We start from the raw sequence: 14,728 nt of genomic DNA, 5'->3' as shown, positions 1-14,728 counted from the left end.
TGGGAAGGTCCTTTTCAAAAGCTTTTAGTAATTCACATAAAGCTAAAAATATCTTTGGCGTTTGCTTTCCAGGCTCTTCTCTGGATGAGTCTCACCATCGTCATTCCTATGGCCTGTTCCATAAGCTGCAGTGGTTCAATTGTAGCTATAGCAGGTGGGTGTTTAGCCTAGAGGTTAATAACCGATTTAGATCCCTGAATCTGATTTTGGAGAAGGAGGTCCAATTCCTTACTCTGATGCTGGCTCCTGACCACAGCTTCCTGGTAATTCTGACCCTGGGAGGCAGCAGTGATGTTTCACGTCGTTGGGTCCCTGTCACCACACACTGGGAAGAACGGGGTTGAGTTTCTGGCTCCCCACTTTGGCCTGGCCCAGTCCTGCATATTGTAGCCATTGGGAGAGTAACCAGTGGAGGGAAGAGATCTCTCCCCCCACAAATAAATTGCAAGATTTCTGTAACTCCTTTCCAATGGGCATCCAGTCCAACAGAGTCTAAGGATTTGTCTGTGGTGTGAAAAGAACAACCTCTTTGTCTGGAACATCAAAGCCCAGAGAAGGGCTTGCACAGTTTCCAGGGTTATCCAAACAGAAGTTGAAGACAAAGGTTCAGAATGGGTTCCCTATACTAACAGCAGAAGGCAATAAGACTGTAAACACATACAGAACAGAAAAAGAGCAATGGACAAAGCCCATGTAAAAGGCAAATGCAAAGACATTTTGCTGTAAGAAAAACTCTATATATTACCTAGTGGACAAACTATTTATAAATGTATACAGGTGTTTTTTATAATGTAAGCAAAAGGAAATTATAGCATTACATTATACCAGGGTTAACCATATGTTTTTGTTGTTTTTTATGAAAGCTAAAGATATACAGCCTACATTAAATTAATGGGCTTTTAAAAATTTTGGGGGTTCATTTAGAAACTATGAAACTATGGTGTTTTTAATTAAGTAAAATACTTGTGAAATGGATTTTCCCCATAATCCTGGATTCATCATGACTATACTGCCAACTAATTATAATAGTTATAATATTTACTAAAACTTAGAATTTTGTACATACGACACGATTACTTTTTCCTTTAATAAATCTAGGATGCAAAATATAATGTTTTAATGTTGGCACTTAAATCCTACATGGAGTGTATATTTGTAGAATATAAAAATTCACATTGAAACATAACTTCTTTGGAAAATAGATCATAAAACTTAATAGAGTTTCCATTTCATCAACTGGAATGCTTTATGTTGTTGTTTTTACTACATAGCCCTCATTTTTCATCCTTTTAAGTTGCCAATTATTATTTTTTATTGTAAAGTAGATTTAATATTTGTTTTCATTTTTTCTACTTTCCTTCTTTTTCAAATTGGCATGTCTATTTTTCTTTCATGTTTAAAAATGTGAGTGTGTGTGTGTGAGAGAGAGAGAGAAGTTATATGATAGTTCACTTTACCAAGTGAAACTAAGCCATATTGCGTTTAAGCCAAAAATAATTGCAGTTTTAAAAATAAATTTTGAGGTGACGAGCGCACGTGAAGTGATATTGTACTCCAGGCTACTGAAAAAGACACTGTTAGTGCAGTCACTGAAAATTTTAGCTTTGTCTGAAAAGCAAGAGTGAAGACAAATGGACTGAAAGTAAATAAGAAAAGGAAAATGGGAAAAAATAGAGTAGTTTTGTCTTAAAGAAAGGCTGGTTGTTCTGGAAGGTGACAGAAAACAGTGCAAGTTAGCTGTGGGGGTACAGTAACTTGCAGAAGGCTTCAGGAGACGTGTTCTCTATTTCTTTGGGAATCTTCAGTTTGAAAAGTCTCAAAAATGTAACAATGTTCAGGCAGTTCTGATGGATTTATTCACAAGCTATAGAAAGGGGGGCGAATTTTGCAAAATGTCACATAGATGAGGTGAAGAAAGAGTGGAATTACAATGTAATTCTTTGAAAATATCAGTGAGCTCATAGTCTCCAATAAGGAGGGTGTGATGGACCTAATGCCCTGTGCCCTGGCTCGTCTCGGGTAGTGAGAAATCTGAGTGCATATGGAGTGAAATTCCATGGAGGATGCTTGACTGGTGAGGCTGAACACTGGAAAAGATCTTAGGAGATCATGCAAGTGAGTAATCTGTGCACGTGAATGGCAGAATTAAACAAAAGCACACACAGTAAAAACATGGAAAAGCTCAAATCCCAAGTGTCCACAGAAGACCATGGAAATTGTGGGGGGACACAGTGTTGGGAGGTAGGAGTCCTAGATACACCTGGGGGTGCAGCAGCGGGGACAGTGCCTGGAGTTCTGAAGTGAGCCTGAGTGTAGGAATAGGGGAGGAGGCAAGGTCGTTGGCTGAGACCGAGGTTTGAGGAGGGTAACGGTTCCTATGAGCACCATGGAATGTGTGGCCGGGAACCCTTGGCGGCGCAGGTGTATCAAAGAGAGGGAGACATGTTGGGGAGGGGTGAGTGCTGGGCTCTTTTGACTTTTACACGGTCCAGGGCCCAGGGGATGGGGGCTGCCCGGAGCCCCCTCCCTCCCTCCCTTTCTCCCAGGCTGCATGCTGTTTGCTTCTTACACACACTCCTGAGTGTGGCTGCATGCACAAGGAGGCACACGTGCAGTTACAGAGCTGGGCTCCCACGTGGTTTCAGATGCTGTCATTTTCCCCAATCCGCTTTATCTTGTTCAGATAACCTGCTCGAGACCCAGGTAACAGACTAGGCTTCAACACTCTCTCCTATGTGTATTACAGAGTGCTAGAATCTTGGAAACAACATGGTGGGGGGCGGGCACTGAAAGAAAGGAAAAGAAATCTGCAGCCTCTCAGGCCTTATGAGAACATTTCAGAGTCACCATCACAGGGGTGGGGAGGCAGGCAGAGTCAGTTGCTGGGAGTAAGGGCCAGGGTGGCGGGTTCAGGGCCAGGGAGGTTTGTCTCACTCGGCGATGATTTCTCAGCAGTATTTTCTCACTGTCACTGTGGCCCTGGGCCACAGCCACATGCCCTCTCCTCTTCCCCTTGTCCTTTCTCTTAAACCAGGGAAGCTGTCAAGGCACCAGGCTACATCTTCCAGCTCAGTGAACACGGTCCCTTTTTGGTTTGTTCCCCTCTGATTGGATTTCACACAACTAGTGAACATTTCATGAGAGATGCCCATGAGCAGGCACTGGGTATAATGCTGTGAGCCACACACAGGTGACCCAGATGTCACAGCACGGTGAGAGAGGCCACGCTGGTGGGACATGGGGGTTGGGGCGGCAGAGGGGCCACAGCTTTGTGCAATGGCCAGGTGTGCTGGGGGGGGCGCCGTGGGGAGGGGACTGTGGGGGCTGGGGGAGCTCATCTGAGAGCCATTTTAGGACTGGGCTTGCAGAGATAAGGGAATGAGGTGGGATTTTGAGCAGACGTAGGGAAAACAGGAAAGAGGCTGCGTGGTGGAGGAAATGAAGCGGGCAGAGCTGTGAGAGGCAGGGAGAGGTGAGCCTGGGAGGGTCTGGTTTGGAGTGAACACTGTGTGCAGAGGGTAGTGGTGGACTAGAGTTGCTTGCCGTGCAGCGGAGTTTGGATTTGTGCATCAAAACCTTCCCTGCAAAGGCTTTCTCGTTTATCTGCCTATTTGCAGTTGCATCTGTGCCTCCCAGTCCCATCTGTTAAGAAATAGAATCTGGAAAATCTTTGGCCCCTCTAATGCCATTTTTGAATCCCGTGTTGTCTGCTAACCCCTGTGATCAAGGCCTTGCTATTTTGCTCGACTTTTCTTGATTGCCTTCTAGCACTATCTGCGCATAACAGTTTCATTTGCTTTGATGCTTTTGAGAGTTCAGGATCCCAATTTTGCCAATTTTAAGTTTTAATAAGTTTTCTCACCTTTTCATGGCTTTCTTTGAAAAGAAAATATATGGATGCAAAATGAGCAGTAGATGGCAGGCATTCTGAATATTATTTATGATGTGACTGCTGAAATGGAAATACTAAGGAACATAGTATCAGATTTTCTCTGATATTTGGCCCTAAACAGTGCTTTAAATAAAGATTGACAGATGAGAGAATGGAAAGAATGGTCTTCATCCATATGATTTTGGCTTAGGATGCTCAGTTTTTGAAAGTTTTGGGGAGTTCTCTCATACACTTAATGGGTGCTTACCTAAATACTTATTAGTTCTGCTCCTTGAGAGAGGTTCATGGTTTAAGTGGGAGATTTTTCTGCCAAGCTTGCTGCAAGGTAGTCCTTGTTCTTCATTTATTCCAAAAACACTGCCTTTTTGGCCACTCCTGATCTTATTCCCAGATACTGTGGGAAGGAAGCAGCAACAAGTCATCGTGTGCATGCACTGATTTAGTAAAACCATTAACAACTATAATCAGGCAGCAGTGTGCCCGACCAGAGGATCTGAGTTTTCTGGGAAGTGCCAAACAATTTGATGGTGAACATCACCTATGTATTGAATTTAGAGGAAATGACCCAAGTTGATAGTGTTTGGTAAAAAAATAAATAAAAATAAAAATTTAGAAAAAGATAGTGGGGGCTGGCGCTCTGCGCAGTGGGTTAATGCCCTGGCCTGCAGTGCTGACATCCCGTATGGGTGCCCGTTCTAGTCCTGGCTGCTCCACTTCCAATCCAGCTCTGCTATGGCCTGGGAAAGTAGTAGAAAATGGCCAAGTCCCTGCACCTGTGTGGGAGACCTGGAAGAAGCTCCTGGCTCCTGGCTTTGGATCGGCGCAGTTCCGGCCAACTGGGGAGTGAACCAGCAAATGAAAGACCTCTCTCTCTGTCTCTCTGTCTCTCTCTCTCTGTCTCTTTCTCTCTCTGCCTCTTCCCTCTCCGTGTAACTCTGACTCTCAAATAAGTAAATAAATCTTTTAAAAAAAAGCATAGTGTTTGATTAGCAGGTACAAGAGGAGACAGGAGTGGCCAAAAAGGCAAATGTATTTTTCTTGATACATGGATGACAGCTAAACTCTACCTAAAAATGGATATCTTTTCTATGCAAGCACATTTATTCACACTCAGAAATGTTTCTCACTCACAGCGCTTCAGACCTAGGCTATGGAGACGGGCAGGGTGCAGCCCTGAATACTCCTACTGGGGGCTGTCTTTACCCAATCATTGGATCTTGAGAGGCTGTCTGAGCAACAGTTACACAGAAGCAGGGTCTGGGGTCATTGCTGGAAGTTTTCAGTACTTCCTCTTCACTGGAGCTTAGCCCCATTCTCTTCTCTATCCTCACTCCCCTCCTACCTTTTTTGCCATCGTCTTTAAGGGCTGTGGTTTTTCAATGGCACCTGAAACCTACAGCTCTCAGAGTGCAGAGCAGGGATATTGTTTGCTCATCTCCTTCCTTTACTGTAACAGCATGGTCGTGCTAGTTGAGGAAACCCAAAAGCCATCTTCAATCTCTTTCATTGCTGCATCTGCTGTTGAGACATTGCCTTTGCAGAGATGTCAGCGTGAGGAATTATTAAAGATGTGCTTAAATAAGCTGGCCCTCTTCCTTCCTACAGCCCTCCTGTGCCCGCATCAGCTGGTATACTGGCAGGGCTTGATGTACATGCAGCTGCAGACACAGCTCCTGAATTATTGCTCACTGATGATTGTATCGCTGAATAGAAGCATGCTGTTGAGATTTGGTAACTCCTTGTTTCCCTTTCTTCTTGATACCTTGTTGTCTAGTTTTGGAGTCCAGGGGACTACTCAGAACCCCAGAAGTGAGTGGGGTTTGGACATGATCTGCTTCAGCCTCTGTTTTCTGGATGAGGAAATGGATTCCTAAGAGCCTTGCTCAAGATCACAAATCTGTGAGTGGCAAGCTGCAGGGCGAGATCTCAGATCACTTCCATCCCAGTACGGTGGCCTTTTCATGACGTACTTATGCCTACTTTGGTACTTTCTCTTTCTCTCTCTCTCTCTCTCTCTCTCTCTCTTTTTGAGATTTATCTCATTTATTTGAAAAGTAGAGTGATAGTGAGAGTGAGCGATCTTCCATACACTGGTTTATTTCTGAAATGGCTGCAATGGCCGTTTGCTGGCTGGGCCAAAGCAAGGAGCCAGGAACTCCATTCTGGCCTTTCTCGTGGGTGACAGGGGCTCAACTACTCAGGCCATTTTCCACTGTTTTACCAAGGCACTTTAGCAGGGAGCTGGATCAGATGCAGAGTGGCTGGGACTCAAACTGGTGTTCTGGTGCAGGATGAGGGCATTGCAGGTGGTGGCTTGACCGCTGAACTAGCTGCAACACCAGCACCTCAGTTGCTTTCTTGATCCCAGAAACTTCTAAGATGCCATGCAGGACAAGTTCACTTTGTGCAAATGCCGTCTCTTTCATGAAGCTTTTATAGACAGATTCAGTCACCAGGGAACTCTGCAATCCCCCGTAGCACTTTTTAAAGCCATGCAAAGTTTTTATGGTTTACAGGACTGCCACCAATTAGGGTTAACTATGGACATGCTCTATCTGCCCCGATGGACACTAGGAGCTGCTTGAAGGCAGTAGTCTTGCCTCTTTAATTTTTGGTTTGTCTTACAATGCCTGGTACAGTGCTTGGCATTGGTGGACACTCACTCAGGTACCATGAACAAGTGAACGAATGAACAGTAAGCCCATTGGAAAAGTGCCTTTGTCTTCTCCCGGCCTGGGTCTGCTATGAATCAGAAGTGATGAATATCTGAGGAATGGGAGCCTGGTGAGTTATGAGGCACTCTTGCTGTCTCTCTGGCTGAATGAGCAGTGATAACATTAAAACTGCAACCTTGGAGTAGATAGTGGTGACTCAGGGAGTATATTTATATGGGCTTTTCATAAGTAAATCAACTAAATTGCTGCTGCTAGACAGTCAGACAAGTCTGCCCCTCTATAGAGCAGGGTTTGGGTGTTTACCCGGCCCGGATGCTGGTGGCCACTGGAAATCACACAGCATGGGTGTTACTGCACACCTTGGGCTTCTCGTCATCAGTGTTGCCTCCTGGAGGGCTTTTCACCCAACCCGGAGAGCGAAGAGCCAGGTATAGCTTCAGTGTCTGTGGGTCTGGTGACCTTGGACAGTTGCCCCACCTTCAGGCATCCCCTACAATGCAACTGAGCTTTTGGCTGGATTTCTTCACTTGCTCGCTTTTCTAACAGGAGACTCAGGGGCTGTGGAGTGTAAAAGCCACGTCTTAGTAATGAACTGTGAGGAGCTCTGTTAAGAGAAAAAACTCCCTTTGAATTCTGGCCCATCCAAAAGAGTATGTGGGTTTTTGAAATAATGAAATGAAAAATCTGTGTTTCATTATCTTAATCCCAAGGGCTATGATCTCTGCACTTACAAGGTAGCAATGTATTGAATTAAAATGCTGACTTATGTTTCTCAGCTAATAGGAGGTGACTAGAAGATTCTCCGAGTTCCTTCCTTCCTTCACAATTTATTCAACAATAAATACTGAGTCAGCCAGGTGTACATGGAGCTGCCTCAGCCAAGGGTCTCTGTCCTGCAGGAGTTCAAAGTTCAAATGAGGATAGAATTCATGGGACAAGAGTTAGGGGATGAGGCTGAGATGTTGGGCTGGTCCAGCTGAGGGCTGGACTTTGGCTGGCAATACCTCTGCTCTTGGTTTCTAAACCATGGACAGTCTTCGATGAGGGAGGCATAGTTTTTACTTCTATGAACACTAGTGCCATGGGTAACTGTACATGCATTGTTGCATGCCTGTGAGGATAGGTTCCTTAAATGGACTCACAGATTGAAGGAAGTGCATTTGTAATTTGGTAAATTTGTCCAATCCCTTTCTTTGCCGGGTGGGTCATAGGCAGTCTTAGCAGCAGCATCTAAGATGAACTTCCTTCTGTGCTGACTCTAGTGACTTTAGACACACACACACACACACACACACACACATGATAATATCTTTATTGCACTCCCCAAAAGTTGTCATCTCTATGGTGACAGGTGGTCAAGTTCTGGCTCTCTCTAACAGATGAAGGCACAGATTTTAATGGACATAATTTTGTCCTGGACGGATCTAAGAACATCCCCTATGTTCTACCTCAGTTCAGATTTCTTTCCAATGGGGATCCAGCAAAGCATTGTGGTAAATAGTCAGCCTCCATGGGTTAGACTCAAAGATTAGCAGTGTCCCCATACACACCCACTAAATAGGACTCTTAATTATTCACAGTGGATGGATTATTGATGACTGCTTTTAAACTCTCCCCATATTTCCCACCACTTTCTGGGGAAGAGGATTGCCTTCAGCCTCATTTATCCTAAACAGGTAATCTTTTAATGTAAAGGCTTCTTTAATATGTCTGCCATAGCAGTAGTTCTCTATGAATATTTGTGATTTTCATGTGATAGTAAAAAAGCTGTTGATTGATTATTTATATGATTATTTAAACATATTAGAAGAAGTTCGACCTTAAGTCTGTGTTTTTCATTTCACACACACTAGTAAATGGAAGATGAAAACAGAAAGTGGTGATTTTCAGGCATAAATCCCATGCACATAAGATAAAAGACAACTGAAGTTTGTCTCAGAAATCATCTTCCTTGTGCTGGCCGTGTGGAGATATGTTCTAAGAGACTGCTTGTATTAAGTACAAAAAGCACTCCACAAAGATTGCAAGGAATAACCAGTCAGCTTTAGCAAAATGTTGAGGGTAAGATGCACAGTTATGTGGTAAAAATTTTTTTTTCAGTAGTTTTGTAGCTAACCTCTGTATTAGATACTCATTATTTATAGAACTAAAAAAATCCAGCAAGCAAGCAATTGCATTTATTAAGGACCTGCTCTGAAAGACATTCTATCAGATAGTAAAGATGGTAAAGAAAAAAATTAGGAAGGAGTTGGGCCGATAAGGCAAAGAAATGACCAACGTAATGATTATAGGAGAGGTAGCAAAGTAAGCTCATAAAGACATGAACTGCTAGTCAGTGCATAGCAGATGGGCCTGATCACCTTAAACAGCCTTGAGCAAATCGGATTAGTGTCCCCAGCATGAAAGAATGCAGCACAGCTCAGGGAGGATTGCTAGGAAGCTAGGGCATGTTTTGCTTCCTACATCCTATCCACCAAGTTCTTATTCATTCGGGATATTGCTAGACATCTCCCTGTGTTTTGCATGCACACTTTGCTTTGGCTTCCTCTCCTTAGCGGCCTTCATGATACCTCCCTCCTCATCTGCATACCTTGGAGCTCCACCCAGGACAACATTTCTTACATATTTTCCAGAGCTTCACAGTGTGATACTTCTCTTCCAGGGCCTCACATTATGCCTGCTAGTGGGTCAATAAACTCTTTCAGGTCCTCAGAAAGTTAATCACAGAATTACTGAGTGACTTAGCAATCCTTTTCCTAGATATATACCAGCAAAGAATTGAAACTGGGTACTCAAATAAATCTTTGTGCACAAATATTCTTAGCAGTACTTTTTAAGAGTAGTCAAAAGATGGGAACAACCAAATGTCCACCAGCAGGTGAATGACTAACCTAACTGTGCTGTATTCATACCATGGAATATTACTTAGCCATAGAAAGGAATGAAGTATTTATACTACTTCATGTATCTATGTTGCAACATGGATGAACCTCAAAAGTGTTGTGCTAAGTGAAAGAAGCCAGATACAAAAGGTCACCTATTATATGATTTAATTTACCTGAAATGTCCAGAATAGATAAATCCACAGAGATAGAAAGTATATTGATGGATGCCAATGTTTGGGAGAGGGTAAATGGAAGATAATTGGTTAATGGTTATACAGTTTCATTTTGACATGATGAAATGTTTTGGAACCAGATAGAGATGATTCTAGAACATTGTGAACATACAATGTACCAATAGATAGCCCCCATTAAAATGGTCAACTTTGTGTTATGTGAATTGCACCTCAATTAACAGATGACAAACAAAAACAAAACATGTAAGTCCTTCAGGAAGTACGTTGTTGGGAGTTAACAGGTTCAGAGCTCTTTCTCCTGCCATAACAGCTTTCCAGGGGAATCATTGATAAAACAGGACCTTAACCCAGAAGGGTAGGTTATGGGGCACAGTTCAAGAAAATCATAATAATCTCTTAGACTGATATAGGGCTTTATCATGCTATAGACAAAGTGCCCACGCTTAACACCTTATATATCCTCAACAGGTTTTCCTCACTGCTCCCTTTCATCCCATCCATCATAAAAGATTCTAGTTCACACTCACTGACATCTCACCTCTGTGTTTGACTCTGAGCTGCTCAGGCCCTGTCCAACAACAGCCTCTGAAACCTCACCTAGACATAGAAGCATTGCTGGTTGCTCAGGGCACTGGAGCTGCCCTTTCCCACGGGTGCTGAAAGACCGTGCTAGGTAGGTAGGTAAGGGAGAGAAAGCGGCCCTCATATAGACAAGGAGGTTTCCCAGGGGGACGTTTTCAGTCCCGGGGTCTGACGCTTCTTAGGATTTAATGCTAAGTTGGGCAGAAATGATTCATATTTTTGGCAGGGATCTATGTGTGAACACAGTGATTGGTATCAGCATTATTTATAATTTGAAGGTGTGAAGGATGGGAGGAAGGGGGTAGAAACCATGTAATTAGTTTGTGATGGTAGAGCAAAGGGAACTTCTTCAGTGGCTGGCCGGCAAAGCTTCTGGAGGGGAAGGATTCCGGTGTTACTGCTACATCTGCTGTGCTACATGGTGGAGAGTAGGTCATTAAAACGTTAGGTGGCTGGCTAGGTTTTCTTGTTCATTCCTTTATTCACTTCTTTTGGGGTGAGGGTGGTTCCCAGAGAGTAAGGCCCTTGAAGAAAAAAATCCATGTCTCTCATCCTCCAGTGCCCAGGATAATTGGTTCTTTTCTTTTCTTTTTTTTAAAAAAATATTTATTTATTTGAAAGGCAGAAACACAGAGAAGGGGAAAGAGAGAGAGAGGGGGAGAGGGAAAGACACACACACACACACACACACACACAGGAGGAAGAGAGATAGACAGAGAAAGACAAAGAGACAGAGAGAGGGAAGAGAGACAGATGGAGAGGGAGAGGGAGAGAGATAAATCCTCCATCTGCTGCTCCCCAAATGGCCACAATGGCCAGGGCTGGGCTAGGCTGAAGCTAGGAGCCAGGGGTTTCTTCCAGGTTTCCCACATGGGTGCAGGCTCCAAGTACTTGGGCCACCTTCTGCTGCTTTGCCAGGAGCATTAACAGGGAGCTGAATAGAAAGTGGAGCAGCCAGGACTCAAACCAGTGCCCATATGTGATGCCAGCACTGCAGGTAGAGGCTTAACACTCTACTCTGCTGTGCCCTATAATTGGTTCTTTTTATTTTAATTAATTAATTGATTTGAAAGAGTTATACAGAGAGAGAAAGAGAGGTGGGGGAGGGGTGTCTTCCATCTGCTGGTTCACTCCCAAGTTGGCTGCAACAGCCAGAGCTGCGCCAATCCAAAGCCAGGAGCCAGGAGCTTCCTCCAGGTCTCCCACGCTAGTGCAGGGGCCCAAGGACTTGGGCCATCTTCCGCTACTTTCTCAGGCCATTGCAGAGAGCTGGATTGGAAGTGGAGCAGCTGGGACATGAACTGGCACCCATATGGGATGCCGGCATTGCAGGCGTCAGCTTTACCTGCTACGCCACAGTGCCAGTCCTTATAATTGGTTCTTGAGAAGCGCATACTGAGTGTGGAAGGGAGAATGCATGATAGCCCTGTACTTAAATCTCTATTCTGGCACTCACTAGCTGTACTTTACTGTAAATAATGGTTTAGTATAAATGGTATAAATAATATTTTAGTATTGGACACATCTAATAAATGATAGCTGATATTTGTCTACCTAATCATGATCAAGCTTCAGTAGTGTGTGAAGAACAACAAAGTCAACTCACTTGGGCAGCTTAGTATTACCCATTCTTTTGCTCTGGTCATGTGAGCCTGGGTGAGTACTTATTATGCATCGATGCAACAACTATCTGTTGAGCTCTTGCTATGGCAGGAACTGTTCTAGGAGCAAGGGGGAAGCCAGCAGAGGGTCACAGACAGAAGAGCAGCTGGTGCAGACTCATGCATTGCAGAGTGCCCTTTGCTTTGCCAGCTGAGGCGTGGCTTCAAGCGTGGCAAGATGGATTAAGTGTGTATCCCAGTTATCTTCATGGAGAGGGAGGGGCACAGGCAAGGATGGAGGCAGTGGAACTGGTGACAATTTGGAGATTGAACAAAGAGGACTTGATGGTGGGGTGAGGGGACTGGTGGTGTAGGTTTATGCCACAAACTGGGAGCTGCTGTTCCTGATGGGAGGTCACTGGTTAAAGAGACTTGGACAGGATTTTTTTTGAAAAAGATGTATGTATTTATTTATTTGGAAGGCAAAATGACAGAGAGAGGGGGAGAGACAGAGAAAAGAGAGATCTTATATCTACTGGTTTACTCCCCAAATGCCTGTAGTAACCGGGGCTGGGCCAGGTTGAAGATTTGAACCAGGGGCCAGAAGTAGAAACTGAGGTCTCCCACATAGGTGGCAGGGATTCAAGAACTTAGACCATCACCTACTGCCTCCTAAGAGCTTTAGCAAGAAGCTGGATCTGAAGGAGAGTAGCCAGGACTCCAGCTGGCCCTCTGATCTGGGATGCTGGCTTCCCAAGCAGTGGCATAGCCCACTGCCCCTCAGTGCCTGCCCCAGAAAGGAGTTTTGATGGTCACTATTTGGTTATGACACTTTTGAAGTGCACACTGGGACTCTGTAGATAGGTCAGCCCTGTAGATCAACGTTGTTATAAAGGTGCTTAAAGCCATGGCAAAAGTGCCTCGAGAGAGAAGTCCTGGGACTGAGCTGTGGCAGCTCCTGTAGTTCAAGGTCAGGTAGAGGAGGACCACAGAGTTAGAACAAGAAAAGAGGAGCTCGAGGGGCTTCAGAGGGAGGAAGGTCTCCAGCAAGAGTAGCCCTCTCCACACACTGTGGCTGAAGGGACGCGGGTGGAGAAGAAGGGGCGCTGACACGGGCAGCACGGAGGCTGTTGTGATTGGGCAAAGGCATTTTCGCCAGGTGGAAGAGGCGGAGCCCAAAGAGAATGGGGGGATGGGGCTGGCACTGTGGCATAGCAGGTAAAGCCGCCGCCTGCAGTGCTGGCATCCCATATGGGTGCCGGTTTGAGTCTCGGCTGCTCCACATCCGATCCAGTTCTCTGCTGTGGCCTGGAAAAGCAGTAGAAGATGGCCCAAGTCCTTGGGCTCCTGCACCCACATGGGGGACCTGGAAGAAGCTCCTGGCTCCTGGCTTTGGATTGGCGCAGCTTTGGCCGTTGCAGCCAATTGGGAAGTAAACCAGCAGATGGAAGACCTCTCTCTCTCTCTCTGCCTTTCCTCTCTCTGTGTAACTCTACATAAATCTTAAAAAAAAAAAAAAGTGAATGGGGTGCTGAGTGATGGGAGGTGGGGGATGAGTGGAGCCAGCCAGTGTAGACCACTCTTGGATTTTCTGTCGAGTGTGGCAATGACCTGTGCTGATAGCTCAAGGCAGACGTGGAGTCCTGGTGTTTTGCTGATTTTCCATGGGAGGGGGAACCCCTCTAGGGTGTTCATAGGTGGATAGGAAGATTGAAGAAGGAGGGGGGGAATGGTAATTCAGGAGAAAGAGGCAGAAACTGTGGGAGCAAGGGCCCTGGGAAGGCCCGAGGCAGGGAATGTGGCCTGCAGGCGCAGTGTTGTGTTTTGGGAGATTATTCTCAAAAGACAAAAAAATGTGAACAATGCCCAATTTGAGCTACTCTGGGGAAGAGAATAAAGATGACTTAAGGAAGGCAAAACCTTTGTACCATATCCTGGCAGAATTTTTGGCAAGATTCCAGACTCCAACACAGAGACACACACAGCAAGGACAAGCCCAGTGCCTGTCACACACAAGGTGCGTAATCACTTCCCTTCTGGCTCCAACAGCAGAGACGCTGAAACCCAGGAAACTTCTGTGGGCGGCAGAGGTGGGACAGGGCAGCTGGTTCTGCCACAGCCTGTGAGAAAGGAGTGTGAGTGCAGGGGCCTGGCTGGAATGGACACCCGTGGGACCGTAGAAAGATGCCTCCCCCTGAGGTGCGCAAGTGCACAGCCGGCAGTGACAGCAGCTGGGTGCACAGAGCAGGCAGGAACTCCAGCAGGGTCCTGGGCAGTGGGGGCACAGCCTTGCATGCTGGTAGCCCTGGGCATGCCCCACCCCAGGAGGCAGCCAGGCTGATACCAGAATGTGGGCATCTGGGATTCCACGATGCTCATTGTCTGGGCAAGCGTCCTTCGTAGCTGGCCTTTTCTGGCACCTGGGGCAGCCCCATTGTGGGAGCAGCCCTGCCTTGGCAGACTGGGGAGACTGGCCTTGGCAGCGTGCGTGGAGGGCAGTGCTTTCCCAGAGACTCGTTTCCTTGGAGCGTCTTGTTCATGCGTGGCCTCCGTCCTGCTGTTTCCCAGGCATGGCCCGTGCCTGGCTTACTGCTCACTTCCCCCAGGGGAACATCTTAAAAATCTTTGCCATGAAAAGGGAGGAAACCCTGCCCGGAGCTTCTCTTTTGCTATTCCACTGTGTGTGTGTGTGTGTGTGTGTGTGTGTGTGTGTGTGTGTGAAAGAGAGAGGAGAGAGCGAGAGAGAGGAGAGAGAGCAAGTGAGCACATTTGGGAGGGAAAAGGCAGAGCACAGAAACTTTGCTGGCTCCGTGAACACAGAATGTCCACCTGTAGCTCCTGCCTGGTTGTAGCCCCATCACACCTCATCACTGGGCTCCACCTGCTCCACCACTGGACC

At 45.8% G+C, this 14,728-nt stretch overlaps 1 long non-coding RNA gene across 3 annotated transcripts in view; it reads left to right on the top strand.

Moving 5' to 3' along the window:
* The window catches only part of LOC127492378 (uncharacterized), a 192,160-nt gene extending 191,986 nt beyond the window's left edge, over positions 1 to 174 (top strand). For 2 of the 3 annotated variants that reach the window (XR_011379327.1, XR_011379328.1), the window contains one exon: positions 73 to 173. This is a non-coding gene — a long non-coding RNA (uncharacterized lncRNA). Of the gene's footprint in view, positions 1 to 72 lie in introns of all 3 variants that reach the window. The other variant, XR_011379329.1, reaches the window with a different exon arrangement.
* Positions 175 to 14,728: the final 14,554 nt, after the last annotated feature.

Source organism: Oryctolagus cuniculus, chromosome 10 (assembly GCF_964237555.1).
Source record: "Oryctolagus cuniculus chromosome 10, mOryCun1.1, whole genome shotgun sequence".
Classification (NCBI taxonomy): Eukaryota; Metazoa; Chordata; class Mammalia; order Lagomorpha; family Leporidae; genus Oryctolagus; species Oryctolagus cuniculus.
The sequence above is the reverse complement of the archived record's forward strand: the minus strand, read 5'-3'. Positions and strand labels throughout refer to the sequence as shown.